The sequence below is a fragment of the Dendrobates tinctorius genome, unplaced genomic scaffold (genome assembly GCF_039654945.1).
Source record: "Dendrobates tinctorius isolate UK_male_01 unplaced genomic scaffold, ASM3965494v1 ptg000017l, whole genome shotgun sequence".
NCBI lineage: Eukaryota > Metazoa > Chordata > Amphibia > Anura > Dendrobatidae > Dendrobates > Dendrobates tinctorius.
Genome location: NW_027361685.1, coordinates 15,881,215 through 15,900,433, shown reverse-complemented (window position 1 = coordinate 15,900,433; position 19,219 = coordinate 15,881,215). Strand labels below are relative to the sequence as shown.

The window sequence follows — 19,219 nt, the reverse complement described above, 5'->3', positions numbered from 1 at the left end:
CCAGAAAGCAGAGATGGAAGTTGAATCCGCACGCCAGAAAGCAGAGATGGAAGCCGAATCCGCACGCGAGAAGGCGGAAATAGAAGTCCTGCAGAAGGAATATGAACATGCAGCAGCCGTGGTAAAGCTAAAGGTCTTCGAGCAGGCTCTAGGTGGGAGCCAAGGAGGCAGCCTCAATTCATACAAACTCGACACAGAAGACCCACTTAAGCGCACGAGAAATTACGTGCTGAGCCAAACCAGCGAAACCCTGAACATCAACAACCTTCCCGTCAGCACCGACCTCTCTAGAGCATCAGGACATTGATCCGCCTGCAGCTTCCAGCTTTCAAGGTCAGTCCAATGGACCACAAACATTCAAACCTGAACCTCCTTCATGTGTCAATACGCTGCCTGACCCTACATCTCACCAAATGCCATACACCAACGTCTACATGCAACCTAACATGCTGTTAAGGCACTATGCCCCTGATAACTATGTGGTTCCAGTCCCGCATACAACAGAGACCATATGTCACAAATAGGTTGCTGGTCTAAACGCCTACGCCACTCCATATCTTCCCATGTTCTTGAACCAAGAAGATAATACCCACGCTAACAGCATCACTCAGCCAGCAAATGTTTCTCCAAAGTCAGAAAGAACAGACATGGCCGATTTTGCGAGGCTCATCATACGCCCAGAACTCACCAACACCGGTCTCACAAGATTCGACGACCAGCCTGAGAATTACAGAGGTTGGAAATATACCTTTAAAGCCACAATTAGTGACCTTGGCATCACTGCTGCTGAAGAGCTGGATCTGCTAATCAGGTGGCTCGGACCTCAATCCACGGAGCGGGTCAAGAGGCTCAGATCCGTCCACATCAGTAATTCAGCAGCTGGACTCATGGCTTCATGGGAAAGACTGGAACATAGCTTCGGCAGTCCTGAAGCCATAGAGAATGCACTGTTTAAGTGTCTGCAGGATTTCCCCAAAATATCTGGCAAGAAGAGTTCAAAATTCCTAGAGCTCAGTGACCTACTCCTAGAGCTCCTGTTAGTCAAGGCAGACACGCACCTACCTGGTCTCAGCTATCTGGATACCGCTCGGGGCGTTAACGCGATAGTTTCTAAGCTGCCATACAATATACAAGAGAAGTGGGGAACTATTGGGTCAAAGTACAAAAAAGCCAATCAAGTCTCTTTTCCTCCATTTTCCTTCTTCTGTGACTTCATCAAAGTAATTGCAAAGTGCAAAACTGACCCCAGCTTCTGCTATGAAGAACCTAGCGGCTTTGCACCATTCCCTAAGTACAAGAGTTCGTGCTCTCATGACAGCAACCGCAGTGGTCCGGTGTCTGCAAAAAAGACAGAAGTTCTGCCTACACTGACATCAGCGCCAGACAAAGGCAGTGAAGGTAAGAAGGTTGAAAATCCGAACTGCCAGTGTCCAATTCACAAACTGCCACATCCCCCAAAGAAGTGTATCAGCTTCAGGAAGAAACCCCTTCAAGAACGAAAGGCGCTCTTGAAGAAGTTTGGAGTATGCTTCAGGTGCTGCGCCTCTACTGAACATCTTGAGAAGGACTCTGTCATCGCCATCAAGTGTCTAGAGTGCGACAGCGAAGACCATGTACAAGCACTCCATCCATCACAGCACGACTCTGCGTCTACACCTCCCACCACAAGCCATGGCGGGGAGAGTTCAGACCAAGCGACAAGCCAAGTTGCGGTATCTTCCTCATGCACCGAAGTCTGCGGAGAAGGTCTTCGAGACAAGTCCTGCGTGAAGGGTCATCCAGAGAAGGCAGTCAAGGTGTACGTTAGTCTGGACGACCAGAGCAACAAATCACTGGCCAGGTCAGAACTCTTCGACTTGTTCGACTTAAAAGGAGACGTCTATCCTTACACTTTGGGCACCTGCAGCGGCGTTATAAAAACCTCTGGAAGAAGGGCCAGTGGCCTCATAATAACTTCTCTTGTGAAGGATGCCATGGAGATACCACTACCCACGCTTGTTGAGTGTAACCAAATTCCATTCAACAGGGAGGAAATCCCAACGCCAGAAGTCGCTCTTCAGCATCCTCACCTCAGAATGATAGCCAAAGAGATGCCACCCCTGGATGACAAGGCAGACATCCTAATTCCTCGGCAGAGACATTGTATGACTGCACAAGATGCGTCAACAAATCCACGGACTACTCAATGAACCGTATGCTCAGCGCCTCGAGCTAGGCTGGGTTATCGGCAATGTCTGTAGCGACCAGACACAGGATCCTAGCAACATCTCCTCTTACAAAACGCTTATCATGTCAGATCACCATGACTTGTCCCCCCTGCCAGACCCAGGCCATTACTGGATGAAGGAGAAATCAAATGACACTAAATGTCAGCAACAACCATCTGACAATTCAAGTCTGCGTTATCTTCGAGACTACAACCTTGAGAGAACAACACTCGGTTCTACAACAAAGGACAACTCACCACCAACAGAGGAAGACAAGGTGATCATCAGGGTCACGAGCATCAAACCCACCAATATCAACTATAACAGCTGGGTAGCTCCCTCACCTTCCCTTCCCACAGAGACTGAGTTGCCAAAGGATTCACAGCAAGTATCTGCTGAGTTCTCAACCTTTGACGCCTATCTCCATCACATACCTGGTCAAGCCGAATCCATGCTAGACTTCAGTGCTCAGAGTGAGAGCCCCTCTCTGAACAGCCTTCCTCTTAACGATGGTGCTAGCGTTTGCCCCACACAATGCAGCTTCAGCATACTGCCGGATGTCGAACAAGGCACGTTCACTTCCCAAGCATCACCCTGTGTTGAACTTCCTATCGAACGAGGAGCCTCGCCTGTTCAAAACAGCATCTACAGTCCTCTGGGGTTCAAAACACCCATTGCAGTTCAAGGCAGGGCATCACTGAGACAGCTCGCTACTCGGGGCATCAACAGGAACACTATGTTACCATCTCAGAGACAGCAAAGGTGGGAGACGGGGAAGAAGTCCCTAAAGGCCATACAGCAACCCCAAGTCCTTTCAACCATCATCAAGAGACAAGTCTACGTTTCTTACGATGCATCTATGAAGACTACAGCTGCAGGAACCTCTCCAAGTGCTTCAGTTTGCTGGCTCCTTCGAACAGGAGTCACATGAATGTATCTTATTCACTGGACTTTGCCACGGCGGGGAGCATACCTTCGCATGCTACTGCTGTGCTAGGACACAGGATTATCGGAACCCAACTGAACTTTAACTTCCCCTTATGGACTGGAACTTTTACTGTTGGGTTGGTGGAAGAGTTGGCATGTTGCGGCTTCCCCAATCCGAAGATGGGTTTCTATTGGACTCATTTTTCATTTTTTATTCAAGCTCTACATTTTTATTACAAGTATGGACTTGATTTCTGCATTGTGTTGCATTGTTTTTCTTTTTTCCTCTCATTGCAGGTTTCACGATGTCGAGGGACAGATTCTCCTTATCTCGCACAAGGACTTATGAAATCTAACGATTTCAGACGGAGAGTGTTGTGTCCGACGAATGGGAACAACCTGTAATGCATATTTCTCTTTGTTTGTTCTTCCTCCAATCAGCAAAATTCCCTGTTGTTGCTAGGCAGAATTAGGCTGTGTGAAAATTGTCCCTATGTCCCTCCTGTAGTTGAGCTCTGTATTAGGTTCCTCCTCCCTTCTTCAGTTTAGCCAACAGCAGCCATTACTCAAGACGCATGTGTACTCCCCTGTACAAATTACCCCTTTTTACCTACTGTCCATTGTAAACTAATACAAGATTTTGGACGAAATCAGCATCGTTTCTCCTGGTCTTTCTACAGTTGCATTGCCAGTGGAGTTAAAACTATCTGAGGACGTCTGGTTTTGTGAGTACGAGTTATACAATTATCTAAGAAGCTGATAGTTAGAACAATTTGGACTTGCAATCATCAGGAGTCAGAATAGTGAGGTTAGACTTGGCTCACGATGAACGACAGGTGCCACTCCAGGACAGACAAAACGGACGCGCAGCAGCTGGACCCAGAGGACAGACTGGAAGAAGCAGCTGGCAGTTCCCATCTGAGTTCAGCAAACAGGGTTTGTATCAGAGTACAGCAGGTAGTGTTTGTATCAGAGTGCAGCAGGCAGGGCCTGCATCAGAGTGCAGCAGGCAGGGCCTGCAGTTGAGTGCAGCGGGGACTGGTATGCAACCTAACACAACTTAGACTGCAAAACAGGAAGGTTGCTCAGGCACCTCCCCTTTGGGAAGGACGCAATATATACTTAATGTCCCACAGCTATTGCCAGGGGAAGAAATAGCAAGTGCATGCGCTGACCCTTTAAGAGGGTGGGAGTGCACGGACACGTGCCCTAAGGACATGGCTAGAGGACCAGCTGGAAGCATGCAGAGCATGGAGAAGGGAAGAACTGACCGCAGCAGGGGTGAGTGAAAAGACACGCTGGGGATCCTGCATGTCAGAGCAGGACTCGGGCGTGGTGCTTACAGTCCGGTGCCTCTTATAGTCTGAAAAATATGGTAAATCTGAGAGCTTATAAATTAAGTGTACATTATTTTATTGTATAACTATAGATGTTAAAAATCAATAAAAAATATTTTTTTAAAAATTACAGACCTCTCCATTCTTTGTAGGTGGGAAACCTTGGGAAATCGTCAGTGTACCAAATACTTATTTTCCCCACTGAATATGCGTGACCCCTGCAGTGAAACCCGTGTGTAATCCCTGCAGCTCGAGTCTCGGAACAGACATTCACTGCAGCAGACCTTAATGAATCGCTCTGGCACTACCCTGGACTACAACTCCCACTAGACATTGCTGCTCTGCATCATATGGGAGGAGGAGCAGCAGTGAAAGACTGGGGGAGCAAGCTGGGGAAGAAGGGGTAGAGACTAGAGATGAGCGAGCACTAAAATGCTTGGGTGCTCGTGTTGAGCAAATTGGAATGCTTGGGTACTCGGACAGAACAACGAGCCCAATGTAAGTCTATGGGAAACCCGAGCTTTTTTTGCCGTGATCCCCCCCCCGGAGGTCTTTCTAGGGTATCAAAATGTTGGAAATCTATGGGAACAGTGCACACATGACACGGGAACATCATGAAGACCCCTGGAAACATTTCTGACTCCTAGGTCACTGCTGTGAACAATGTTGTCAAAGTGTTACGCCACTTTTACAGGCGCTCACAAAAACATACAAAAACGAAACCTTTCCAGGGTAATGATTTGTATGTAAGGCAAAAAAAGAACCCAAAAAAAAGTACCTCCACCACTTGGGCTATGTTCACACGTAGTGTTTTTAATGCGTTTTTCAGCTTTAGCATTGCTTTCAACCAATACAAATGCATTCACTGGGAAATGTCATGGTAACATTTACCAACCCTAGCTGGCCATGTGGTGTGTGACACATCATCAGACACATCCTGTTTCATTTATGAAGGAAGGACTCTGAAAGTCACAGAGCCCATTTTTATAGGGGCATCAGGTGGCATTAATCTTCTTAAAGGGCCATCAGCTGGCTATGCTTTGTTGTTCTCATTATTAAACAGTGGAACTCCTATACTGTTATTGCCTATGCAGTGAGTGGCTGGGCTGCCAAAAATTAGGACACACCCCAATACCCCTTTGACGAGACGTGCAGGAGGGCCTCATGAAAAAAATGTTCCCATTATAAGAAAATGGGTCTCCCATAGTGTTTGCCTATGCATTTAATGAAAGGGCTGCCTTGCCACGAAGTTACACGCACCCCATTAACCCTTTGAACGAATGTCCTGGATGGCCACATGAAACCAAAGTTCCCACGATTACGAATTTTGTACTCCCACAAAGTTTGCCCATGAAGTGAATGCAGGACCTGCTCAAAATTTGGATGCACCGCAATAACCCAAAAAACAGACGTCCTGGATGGCCACATGAAACCAAAATTCCGATTATGCATATTTTTTCACTCCCATACAGTCTGTCCATGAAATGAATGAAAGACCTGCCCTGCCCCAAAGTTACATGCACCCCAATAACCCTTGGAACAAACATCCTGGATGGCCACAGGAAACCAAAGTTCCCATTTTTTTTATTTGGTACTGCCTTACTGTTAGCCTATGCAGTGAATTCAAGGGCTGACAAAAATTTGGAGGCACTCCAATGCCCCTTGAAAGAGACGTGGCGGAGGGCCTCATAAAAAAAAGTCCCCATTATAAAGGAGCGGGTCTCCTGCCCTTGTAATGCCCATACACTAAGTGTATGGGCTGACAAACATTTTCCCCTGGGGGGGTACACATCAACCTACTGTGTAAATATTTTTTTCACGGCCATCCTAAACACCCTTGAAAACACTAACATGGCTGTTGCATCACAGACCACGGTCACCCTGGTGATCAAGTGGTGGTGGATGAGGAGAAGGAAGAGGACACCAAATAGCCAAAATCAGGATGTGTATACCTATGTGTGAATGTGAAGAGGTGCATGGGAATACACCTCCCAAAAAAGACACTGTATTGGAGGTTAGGTTTCACTGTTATCTTTCGGTGGTGTTGAGAAGTCTGGCCCAATCCAGCTGTTGATCATTTTTATAAGAGTTAGCCTGTCAGCATTTTCAGTTGACAGGCGCATGCGCTAATCAGTTATAATTCCACCAGCGGCATTAATAACCTGCTCTGACAGAACGCTAGCAGCAGGCCAGGCTATCACCTCCAAGGCGTAGAGAGTCAGTTCATGCCACGTGTCCAGCTTGGATACCCAATAATTATCCACTTAGTGACGGGGCCAATTTTTTAAATCAATGTCAATTTATGTGGTGATAACTCTGGAACGCTTCAACAAATCCCATTGATTTTGAGATTGTTCTTTCATGGCACATTATAAGTAGAGTTGAGCGACTTTGGTCGGATCGGGTTTCGTGACACCCGAATGAAACAAAGTTTGAGTCTGATGAAACTGGTCCGACTGGGGCAAAAAAAAAGTCGGAGTTTCGTCCAAAACCTGACCCCAATGCATGTCAATGGGAAATAAAAGTCGGCATTGAGCGGATGACATTCATCCACTCAATGCCGACTTTTATTCCCCATTGACTTGCATTGGGGTCGGGTTTTGGACGAAACTCCGACTTTTTTTTTGTCCTAGTTGGACCAGTTTCATCAGACAAATTTTGTTTCATTCGGGTTTCACGAAACCCGATCCGGCCAAAGTCGCTCAACTCTAATTATAAGTTATGATAATGGTAAATTTAGGTTGATAATTGATGTTTTGTGTTTGTTTATAAAAAATATCAGAAACTTGACAAAAATGTAAAAAAATTGCAATTTTGAAACTTTAAATAATTATCCCTTTAATCCAGATAGTCATACCACACAAAAACATTAATAAATAACCTTTCCCACATGTCTGCTTTACATCAGCACCATTTTTAAAATGCTAATTTATTTTGTTAGCCTTTTAGGAGGTTTAAAAATGTAGCAGTAATTTTTCATTTTTTCAAGGAAATTTACAAAATGTATTTTTTTGAGGGACCTATCCAAGTCTGAAGTGACTTTGGGGGTGCTATATATTGGAAAACCCCAAACGTGATACCATTTTAAAAACAGCACCACCTGACATATTGAAAACTGCTGTCAGGTAGTTTATTAACCCTTCAGGTGATTTTCAAGAATTAATGCAATGTGGTATAGCAGTAATGAAAAATGTCGCTAACTTCTGAACTGACCGCTATAGCCGGGAGACTCTAAGGCCGCTATTTGGCCATGAATTGCTATGACAAACATCAGGACCACACAATCATGATATCGGTGTGTCAATTAGATTAAAGTGGAGGCCCCCACAATCTATTAACCATTTATTTGATGTAGTCACTTGACAGCAGCAACTAAGGGGTTAAAAAGATATGGACGGTGCCAACACTGATTGTTTATGATACAGCAAGTTGTCAGCTATAGTGGACAGCCGACAGTTGCTGGATTGTCACCTGTATGGGGATGATATTCTCTTATATCTCAAGTCAGTAAAAAGACGTACTGGCTGTCATTAAGGGGTTAAAAGGCACAGAAGAATCACGGAGGACATTGGTATGGTCAGCAAGGTACTCCCTCAGCATCTTCCAAAACTTTGCATTCCTTGTGAAAGTACCCCACGCCTCAGGGCCAGTGCGATGGGAGTGTCTGAGAAAACTCTCCCAGAACTTTGCCAGAGTTCCCCTGCCTCTGCTGGATTGGAGTTGTCTCTCTCACCTATACTCATTGTTTCTCCAACGAACTGTGACCTCTGCCACCAGCGTTTTCAGATTGAAATTTTTTAAATAATTCTGCAACGAGGGCCCTCAGGTACTGAACCATTTTAGTACACCTGTCTGCCTCTGGAAGAAGAGATTGAAAGTTCTCCTTGTAGCGTGGGTCTTGAAGTGTCACCAACCAGTAATGAGTGTCACCCAAAATTTTGACAATGCAAGGGTCATGGGAAAGGCAGCGCAACATAGTCAGCCATGCGTGGCAGACTTGTAACAGGCAAGACTTCCGTGTCCTCACCAAGAGGACTGACCATGGTGTCCTCCTCCTCCCTGTCCTCAGGCCATCCACGCTGAACAGACGGTATGACAGATGTGCTTGTAGCACCGTCTATAGCACATGAAAGTAGCCCCTGTTCTTCCTCCTCCTCTTCCTCATTGTCAACCAATCCACATTGGGATGACATGAGGCTGGGTTGTGTGTAATCACCCTGTATGGTTCCTTGCTCCATCTCATCGTGCTCAGCCTGCAATGCATCCACTTTTACAGTGAGTAGAGAGCTTTTCAGAATACAGAGAAGCGGGATGGTGACGCTAATTATGGCATCATCGCCGCTCACCATCTTGGTGGAATCCTCAAATTTATTTAGGATGGTATGTAAGATATCAAGCAGGAATGCGGGATGCAGTGACTGTATGCGGGCAACAGAGCAAGGGTTAACAGGATTTATTTACAGGGGAAATACTCCACGCAGGGAGCTGAAAGCGTTAAACGGTATTAAAGGCACAGTACAAAAGTAACAGTACAAGTACACGACAATTTGCATATAAAAGTATATCAGGAAGTCCTGACTATACAGCTTCTGCTGCGTACTCAATAGCGCCGAAAACGGCGGGAGCTACTCCTCCTCCTGGAGGATGCTGTAGATGTTGGTCCGTCTTCTGGTGACAGTGGTCGGTGTCCGGCACCTTTCACTGCCCCTTGTCCATATATTAACGTGGCTAATTAAAGGCACGGACCACAGTCCTGTATGAGCCCAACGTGGCTCCTCAATTATTTCCACAAGTAACGTACGGTCAAAAATGTCAGAGCAACTATCTACTGACTAAGTCATGGCACAAGTGTCAGTCTGGTATACCGTCTCTCTTGTGCAGCATATGTGCGGTACTCACGGTCATGTAGGGCACAGCACCCGGTTCTCTGGCAGTCACTTTACACACACTGTACATCCCGCTCTCCCTGGTCCCCATTGTTGGCGGCGGGCGACGGCGGAAGCTGGTCTGCGTGGCACTGCTCTGTATGCACAGTTATGCACTGCTCCGCACGACTCTGCTCTCTCTGGCTTGGCTCCACATGACCCTGCACTCTCTGGCTCGGTTGCACACAGCTCTGCACTCTCTGGCTCGGTGACACAGCTCTGCACTCTTGCTCAGTGGCACATGGCTACTCTCAGCACAGCGGTCCCGGTCTCTCTCTTCAGGTGCAGCACTGTCTGTCACTGCCCTGGTACACTCTGGTGAGGAAGGGGGGACCTGTGCGCACTGCTCACCACTCTCCTGCATGCTGCTCTCCGCGCTGTTCCCCGCTGGCGCCAGACTGCAGTCCTTCTTGCGCATTTTCCTTTTATTCCCCTGCTGCTTTGTGCCCTTTTCTGCTCCTCCCCACTCTACTGTCATTCCATGAAAGTCCATCTCACTCAAGCTTACCCCAGACTGCAGGAGAAGCTCCGCCTCCCTAATCCTTCCTCCCGGGGACAGAGAAAGCAGTCTCTCAATGTCAGAGACACCGCACTGAACTTGCTCACTGAGCCAGTGCGCGTGTCCTGAGTAAAGCGAACAGTGCTCAAAGCTACCTGTGGAGCGGGCAGCAACCGAATAGATGTGTACTTCAGAGCCGCAGGACCTGAAGCACGTGACTGCTAGAGGCGTGGCCTAAACTCCACAGAGCTAGGAGCTGCAAGAGAATTCCTAGCAGAGTAACTGCGAGACAAAGTTACCAAGGGGCATAGACAGTGAGAATAGTCAGGACATAGCCAATGAGTCACACACAGAGATAGCTGCAAGGTACCAGAGGGGCGAGCAGAGAGTAGTCAGGTCACAGGCAATGAGTCATACACAGATAGTAACACAGTACAAAATCAACAGGCAAAGTCACAACGGGAAACAGAATCGGGTCAGAACCATATAAACAAGCTATAGCAACAAACAGGCACACGGGGGTCAGCACACTAGGCCAAAGGCGAAAGTATAACTGGCAGGGATTGAAGCTACCCAGGGGTTTACGAAGCTCTCCCAGAACCAGAAAGAGGCCACAATCATTAACCCCAAGTGTGCAGGTCAAAACCTGCACAGAGCTCCAGACATTAACCCCCGGTGTGCAGCTCAAAAACCTGCACTGGGATCATGACAGTACCCCCCTCTCAACGGGGGGCCTCTGGACCTCCAGGCTTCCCCGGGTACTTCGCATGGAACGCCTGAACCAGGCGATCTGCATGTACTGAGCGAGCAAGGACCCATGAGCGCTCTTCTGGTCCATATCCCTTCCAGTGGACCAGGTACTGCAAAGAGCGGCACACCCGCAGAGAGTCCACAATATGTCCGACCTCATACTCCAATTGACCCTCCACCAGCACTGGAGGAACAACAGTCTCAGAGTTCTCTTTGACAGATCCTGCTGGTTTCAACAGAGACTTATGGAACACATTAGATATTTTTAAGGAGGCGGGGAGACGCAACCTATATGCCACAGGGTTGACTATCTCCATAATTTCGTACAGACCAATGAACTTTGGGCCCAACTTAACTGATGGTACCTTTAAGTTGATGTTACGCGTGGAGAGCCAAACCTTCTCTCCCACCTGAAACATGTCTCCCGAGGCTCTCTTTTTGTCCGCAAAATATTTGTATCTCCCCTGGGCTCGAGAGATATTACGCCGGACTTCAGCCCAGAGGTTTTTTAACCGTTGAACGGACCCCTCTGCTCCTGGACAACCGGAATCCACCCGAGAAAACTCCCCAAAATGCGGATTAAAGCCATAGTTAATCAGGAATGGGGACATGTTGGTGGACTGACTCACCCGGTTGTTAAAAGCGAATTCAGCCAACGGTAACGCATCACACCAATCCTCCTGTCTGGCGGAGGTCAGACACCTGAGAATTTGTTCCAGGGATTGATTGGTGCGTTCTGTCTGACCATTACTCTCCGGGTGATATGCCGACGAGAAGGAGAGTGAGATGCCCAATTTCATACAAAACGCCCTCCAAAATTTGGCCACAAACTGCACACCTCTGTCAGACACAACATTCAGGGGTACCCCATGCAATCGGACCACATGCTGCACAAACAACCTTGACAACGTTTCTGCTGAAGGTAATGCTGCCAAGGGAATGAAATAGGCCTGTTTAGAAAACCTATCCACCACCACCCAGATCACGGTATTGCCCCTGGAAGGTGGAAGGCCGGTAATAAAATCCATGGAAAGATGAGTCCATGGCCTATCAGGAACCGGTAAAGGTATGAGTTCCCCAGACGTTCGGTTATGCGAGCTTTTGGAACGGGCACATATGTCACAAGCAGAAACAAATTCCTTGACATTGGACCTTAATGAAGGCCACCAAAAACCCCTGGCTACTGCCTCTCTAGTGCCCGTGATACCTGGATGAGCACTCAGCCTAGAATCATGAAACTCCTGCAGAAGTCTAGGCCGCAATGAATCTGGAACAAACAGTTTATCGCTTGGCCTGGTTGCCGGAGCTAGGGCCTGAGCCCTTAGGATTTCTTGTTCCAACTCAGTTGAGACCCCCGCCACTACTACCCCTGGGGGAAGAATGGAGGACGGCGGCTCAGGGGGAGACACTGGATCAAAACTTCTGGACAGGGCATCCGCTTTAACATTTTTGGACCCCGGTCGAAAAGTAATTGAGAACTGAAATCGTGAAAAAAAAAAGTGACCAACGGGCCTGTCTAGGAGTAAGCCTCTTAGCAGATTCAAGGTATGCCAAATTTTTGTGATCCGTGACAACCGTGATAGGGTGAGCCGCCCCTTCCAAAAAGTGCCTCCATTCCTCAAACGCCAGCTTGACCGCAAGAAGTTCTCTATTGCCTACATCATAGTTTTTCTCAGCTGAAGAGAACTTCTTGGGGAAGAAGGCACAGGGTTTGAGATTGGTAAGGGTGGCTGGACCCTGGGACAGCACAGCCCCCACCCCCACTTCAGAAGCATCCACCTCCACAATGAATGGTTTGGACGGGTCAGGTTGCACCAACACCGGGGCAGACATAAAACATTTCTTAATCGCTGAGAAGGATTCCTTAGCGAGTACAGACCAATTTTTTACATCAGCTCCCTTCTGGGTAAGATCCGTGAGTGGTTTCACCACTTGTGAGAAACCTTTAATGAATCTCCGGTAATAGTTCGCAAATCGTAAGAAGCGCTAGAGCCCCTTGAGATCTCGAGGCTGAACCCAGTCAGCGATCGCCAGCACCTTCTTAGGATCCATACGAAACCCCTCACAGGACACAATCAACCCCAAAAAAGACAGCTCCTGTACAAAAAACTAACATTTTTCCAATTTGGCGAACAATTGGTTCTCTCTGAGTCTCTGGAGAACTGTCTTTAGATGTTGCAAGTGAGATTGACTGTCCGGGGAATACACCAAAATATCATCCAAATAAATAATAACAAAATGGCCTATCAGATCAGAAAACACAACATTGATGAAATTTTGGAAAATAGCGGGTGCATTAGTTAACCCAAATGGCATTACCAGGTTCTCAAAGAGTCCTTCTGATGTGAGGAATGCCATTTTCCACTCGTCCCCTTCCCGAACCCTTATCAGATTGTAGGCCCCCCGCAGATCTAACTTGGAGAACCATTGGGCCCCAGCTAATTGGTTGCATAAGTCTGGGATGAGGGGAAGCGGGTAAGAGTTCCTAACCGTTATCTTGTTCAGAAAGTCGAGGCACGGCCGCAAACCACCATCTTTTTTCTTCACAAAGAAGAACCCTGCTACCACAGGTGACACAGAAGGCCTGATATGACCTTTGCGGAGACTCTCAGCTATGTACTCCTTCATGGCTTGGCGCTCAGGCCCAGACAAATTGAACAATCGAGTCTTAGGTAACTTGGCTCCGGGTACTAAATCAATGGCACAATCATAGGGTCTATGTGGTGGCAGCGCCTCAGCCTCACTTTCGGAAAAAACGTCTTCGAAATCTTTCAGGTACTCCGGAATACCTTCCAGATCGACAGACGACACAGACACGGATTTAACAGCGTTAACAAGATGTCCCCGGTTACCACATTTATTATTGCATCCCCATTGAGTGATTTCCCCTGTAACCCAATCAATGGTAGGATTATGGCGTTGCAGCCAAGGCATCCCCAGTACCAGTCCTGCAGGCAAGTTATCTAGCACCAGACAACTTAGTTTCTCCACATGAGTGGAACCCACTTTTAGAGAAAAAAGTTCAGACCTGCAACAGATACCATCTTGGGTAAGAGGAGATGAGTCAATTGCCACAAGTTTAACCGCATCATGAAGCCTGACTGTCCCTATCTTATTAAGAGTCATAACCTTGGTATCAATCAGGTTCACAGCCGAACCGCAGTCAATAAAAGCAGTAGTCTGAACAGGACCATAACCAAGTTCCAGTTCCACCTGCAGCACCATTTTTGCACATGAGGAAAATTGTACCTGAAGGTCTGGGTAGCCTCCTCGATTACTACCCAGACCTAGTCGTTTCCCGCCATCTTGGAGGATGACGGACAGGAGGGGCAGTCCTTCTTCCAATGTCCAGATTTCCCATAATAGAAGCACAACTGCTTTTCCCGGCGGCGTCTTCTTTCCTTTCCCTCACAGGTGACAGCGCTCACCTCCATAGCCATAGGAAGAGTCTGGGTCTCATCTCCACTGAAGAATAAGGGCAATTCCCGTTGCATAATGCCTCTAGCCCGCAGCCTGCGATCCATGCGAACCACTTGGACCATGGCATCCTCCAGGGAGTCAGGCGGAGGATGGAGTGCCAAAGCATCCTTCAGACGTTCACACAGGCCTCTGTGGAACAGCCCCCGAAGGGCGGCATCACTCCAGGAAATCTCCGCTGCCCAACGTCTGAATTCAGTACAGAACCATTCGGCCGAGTGCTCCCCCTGACAGACACTCATTACTTTGTCCTCAGCCAACCGCACTCTATCAGGCTCATCATAAATAAGCCCTAAGGCTTCAAAAAATGCATCCACAGACATTCACTCAGGGGCAGAAGAGGAAAGCGAGAATGACCAGGCTTGTGGGGACCCCCTAAGCAGGGACATCACCACCCACACCCTCTGTTTCTCATCCCCAGAGGAGCGGGGTCTCAAAGGAAAAAAAAGCTTACAGCCCTCCTTAAATGCCCTGAACTCATCCTTGTTACCAGAAAATATATCTGGCAATTTAACCGGGGATTCAGGTGGGACTAAAATAAGATCTCTATTCCCCACCTGCTGGAAGCCTGCGGAAAGTTCCCCCTGAACTGAGTCCTCAACCCACCGTTGGGACTGGGCCAGGGCTTGGTGTTCCAAACTAAGCTTCTGCAGTAACTGAGTCAAGCTTTTCACCTGCTCAGATAAAGCACACATTGGGTCCATGCTGTAGAAGTGAGGAGAGAAAAAAAAAAAAATGGTGGGCCAGTTATAATGTCAGAGACACCGCACTGAACTTGCTCACTGAGCCAGTGCGCGTGTCCTGAGTAAAGCGAACAGTGCTCAAAGCTACCTGTGGAGCGGGCAGCAACCGAATAGATGTGGACCTGAAGCACGTGACTGCTAGAGGCGTGGCCTAAACTCCACAGAGCTAGGAGCTGCAAGAGAATTCCTAGCAGAGTAACTGCGAGACAAAGTTACCAAGGGGCATAGACAGTGAGAATAGTCAGGACGTAGCCAATGAGTCACACACAGAGATAGCTGCAAGGTACCAGAGGGGCGAGCAGAGAGTAGTCAGGTCACAGGCAATGAGTAATACACAGATAGTAACGCAGTACAAAATCAACAGGCAAACTCACAACGGGAAACAGAATCGGGTCAGAACCATATAAACAAGCTATAGCAACAAACAGGCACATGGGGGTCAGCACACTAGGCCAAAGGCGAAAGTATAACTGGCAGGGATTGCAGCTACCCAGGGGTTTATGCAGCTCTCCCAGAACCAGAAAGAGGCCACAATCATTAACCCCAAGTGTGCAGGTCAAAACCTGCACAGAGCTCCAGACATTAACCCCCGGTGTGCAGCTCAAAAACCTGCACTGGGATCATGACACTCAATTTGCAGGTACCCGTGGTCCGGTCTATCTCCTTACAGGTACATATGTCTGACATCCAAAGTCCACTCCTGAGGTCTTATGTGTGGAGTATGAACTGAATAATGACAGCCTTGTTGATGCTGGTAGTCAACAACTGACCTCTTCTGCTCACAAAACCTTTCCAACATATGCAGTGTAGAGTTTCAACGAGAGGGGGCATCACACACCAGTCGGTGAGCCGGAAGCTGCAAATGCTGCTGAAGCACAGCAAGGGCGGCTGAAGCTGTAGTTGACATTCTAAAATGGGCACACAGGAGGTGTACTTTCACAAGCAGATTCGGGTAGCTTTTGAGAAACCATTGAACAAAGAGGTTAAGCACATGGGCCAGGTACGGTACGTGTGTGAGCTTGCCTCACTTCAGAGACGACACCAGGTTACGGCCATTGTCACACACGACCATGCCTGACTATAGGTTCAGCGGTGTCAGTCACACATCTACCTGTTCTTTCAGAGCTGTGAACAGCTCTTCAGCATTGTGCGGTTTGTCACCTATGCATATTAGCTTCAGCACAGCCTGTTGTCGCTTGGCTGAGGCAGTGCTTCAGCTTTTGACTGATGAGGTCATTTCGGAGATGGAGGTGGAGAAGGAGGAGGTGGTGGTGGTAGAAGTGGGGGCAATCCTGATTGATGTAGAGCCCACAATCGTCGGCGTGTAAGGAGTACGTGTTCCATCACAAGGTCCACCTGGGTATCGGCTTCCACTATGTTAACCCAGTGTGCCATCAGCGAGACGTACCGTTCCTTCCCACAAGCACTTGTCCATGTGTCCGTAGTTAGATGGACTTTCCCAGTAACAGCATTGTTGAGGGCACGGGTAATGTTGTGGGACATGTGCTTGTGCAATGCCGGGACGGCACACCGGGAGAAATAGTGTCGGCTGGGGACCGAGTCCCTTGGGACGGCCGCTGCCATCAGGTTGCAGAAAGCTTCCGCCTCCATGAGCCTCAAAGGCAAAATTTCTAGCACAAGCAGACGAGAAATGTGTGAATTTTGTACTGTGGCCTGTGGGGCATTGGCTGCGTATATTTCCGCTTGTGTTCCAATGACGGCGGTATGGAGAACTGAAGGTTGCACTGGGACAAGGACGTTGACGTGCTTGATGATGGTGCTAGTTGACTGTGGGGAATGACAGGTGCAGGGCAGGAGGCATCTTCACATGCAGCGTAGACAGGGGATTGGCTTGCACGCACAACTGTGGAAGAAGTAGTGCTGTTACCTGACATTACCAGACATTGTTTCTGGAGCCTGGGGTTCAGCCCACAAACTCGGGTGCTTTGCTGCCATGTGCCTGAACATGCTGGTGGTGGTCAGGCTGGAAGTTTTGCTGCCCCTGCTGATGCGGGCATGGCAAGTTGTGCAAATTGCCTGTTTGGGGTTATCTGCAGAGTATTTAAAAAACAAACAGATTCAGGAAGACCTAACAGTTGTATTGCCAACTTCCGTCGTTTCGGTGTTATGAGGAACGGTTGCCCGCCTTCTGTCTGCGGCCACCACTCTGCTTCTTCTTGCCTGTTGGGGTGCTATGCCTCTCTCCCCGTGTGTGCTGCTGTTCTTGCTCTGCATGTCCTCCTGCCGGGTCAAGTCTGTTACTATATCATCCACCACCTCTTCTTCCACTTCCACACCCTGGTCCTCCTCCTGACTTTCTGGCGATTGTGTCTCATTATCGTCCACCTCTTGTGACACGTTCCCACTGTCGCCTTCATGTGACCATGGCAGTTCAAATATTGGGGCATCGCTATACGCAATGTCATCTTGTCCTGCTTCATGTGAACCGGGCGAGAGGCGCGAAACAATAAATGGAAAAGTGAACAGCTCTTCCGAGTGTCCAAGTGTGGATCAGTTGTCTCCGGGCACTTGGCATGCTGGGAGGAAGGAGGTTCAGGGTGAGGAATATGCTGTCCAGCCTCAAGGTTACTGAGACTTGACAGAGTGGAAGACAGGGTGCTGGTGGTGGCAAATTGAATGAAAGCAGTATCTGCTGTCCAATCAACAACCTTTTGACACTGCTCTGGGATCAACAGTGGTGTTCTGCTGCGGTTCCCTAGTAATTGGGACAGGAAGGTCGGGTGAGAAGATGTGGGTGTTTGTTGTGGCCCAATTTCAGCTTGCCCACGGCCTCGGCATGCACCATCATGTCCAGTTCCCCGTCCCTTGCCACGCGCCTTGCCCATTTTAAATGTACTACAATATTTTCCTCGTGCACTACAAATGCCTGAATTTGGAGAAAACTTATGTGTGATCTGTGTGCGTTAAAACCACAGTTTAAAATATGTGGCCTGTAGGATACAATTTATTTTTAGCAGATAAAGAGTGTCAATAACTAGGGTAAGACACAGCAAAAACAATTGAATGGAGGCCTCAAATGCCACAATTTTTAGCCCACTGATAGATGAGGTGTGTGACGGAGATAACACACTGTTAAATATGTGTCCTATATTTTTTTTTCACCAGCAAAATTGTGTCAATAAATAGGCTACAAAACAACAACAAAAATTCTATGGAGGCCTGAAACGGCACAATTTTTAGCACAATGCGATCCGGGTGACAGACAAAACTCAGTGTAAAATATATGCCTTGTAGCTAAATATTTTTTTGCCAGCTAAATATTTTTTGGGGCAGCAAAATGGTGTCAAGAAATTGTATAAGACACTCCAAAATTTTTTTACAGTATCACAAAAATGGCAGAATTTGATGCGCACTCAGATGTGATGGCTGGGATTTTCACGCTGTACTATGAAACGGATCTGGCTGTATTCTGCAGTGTGAACAAGCAAATGATGAAAAAAAAAAAGGGCTCTGGATTGCTTTGGAATAAAATAATCAGGATTAAGATGCAAAAAAATTATTCCTGGCCACTGATACCTGGGGCTATGTATATACGGTCAATATATGTACAGTCATATGTAAAAGTTTGGGCACCCCTATTAATGTTAACCTTTTTTCTTTATAACAATTTTGGTTTTTGCAACAGCTATTTCAGTTTCATATATCTAATAACTGATGGACTCAGTTATATTTCTGGATTCAAATGAGGTTTATTGTACTAACAGAAAATGTGAAATCTGCATTTAAACAAAATTTGACCTGTGCAAAAGTATGGGCACCCTTATCATTTTCTTGATTTGAACACTCCTAACTACTTTTTACTGACTTCCTGAAGCACTAAATTGGTTTTGTATCCTCATTGAGCTTTGAACTTCATAGCCAGGTGTATCAAATCATGAGAAAAGGTATTTAAGGTGGCCACTTGCAAGTAGTTCTCCTATTTGATTCTCCTATGAAGAGTGGCATCATGGGCTCCTCAAAACAACTCTCAAATGATCTGAAAACAAAGATTATTCAACATAGCTTTTCAGGGGAAGGATAAAAAAAGTTGTCTCAGAGATTTAACCTGTCAGTTTCCACTGTGAGGAACATAGTAAGGAAATGGAAGAACACAGGTACAGTTCTTGTTAAGCCCAGAAGTGGCAGGCCAAGAAAAATATCAGAAAGGCAGAGAAGAAGAATGGTGAGAACAGTCAAGGACAATCCACAGACCACCTCCAAAGACCGGCAGCATCATCTTGCTGCAGATGGTGTCACTGTGCATCGGTCAACAATACAGCGCACTTTGCACAAGGAGAAGCTGTATGGGAGAGTGATGCGAAAGAAGCCGTTTCTGCAAGCACGCCACAAACAG

The 19,219-nt window shown here is 47.4% G+C and overlaps 1 protein-coding gene across 1 annotated transcript in view; it reads right to left on the bottom strand.

The window, feature by feature from the left end:
- Positions 1-19,219, bottom strand: part of LOC141082310 (uncharacterized) — a 500,638-nt gene that overhangs the window by 68,482 nt on the left and 412,937 nt on the right. The gene's annotated exons all lie outside the window — the stretch shown is intronic.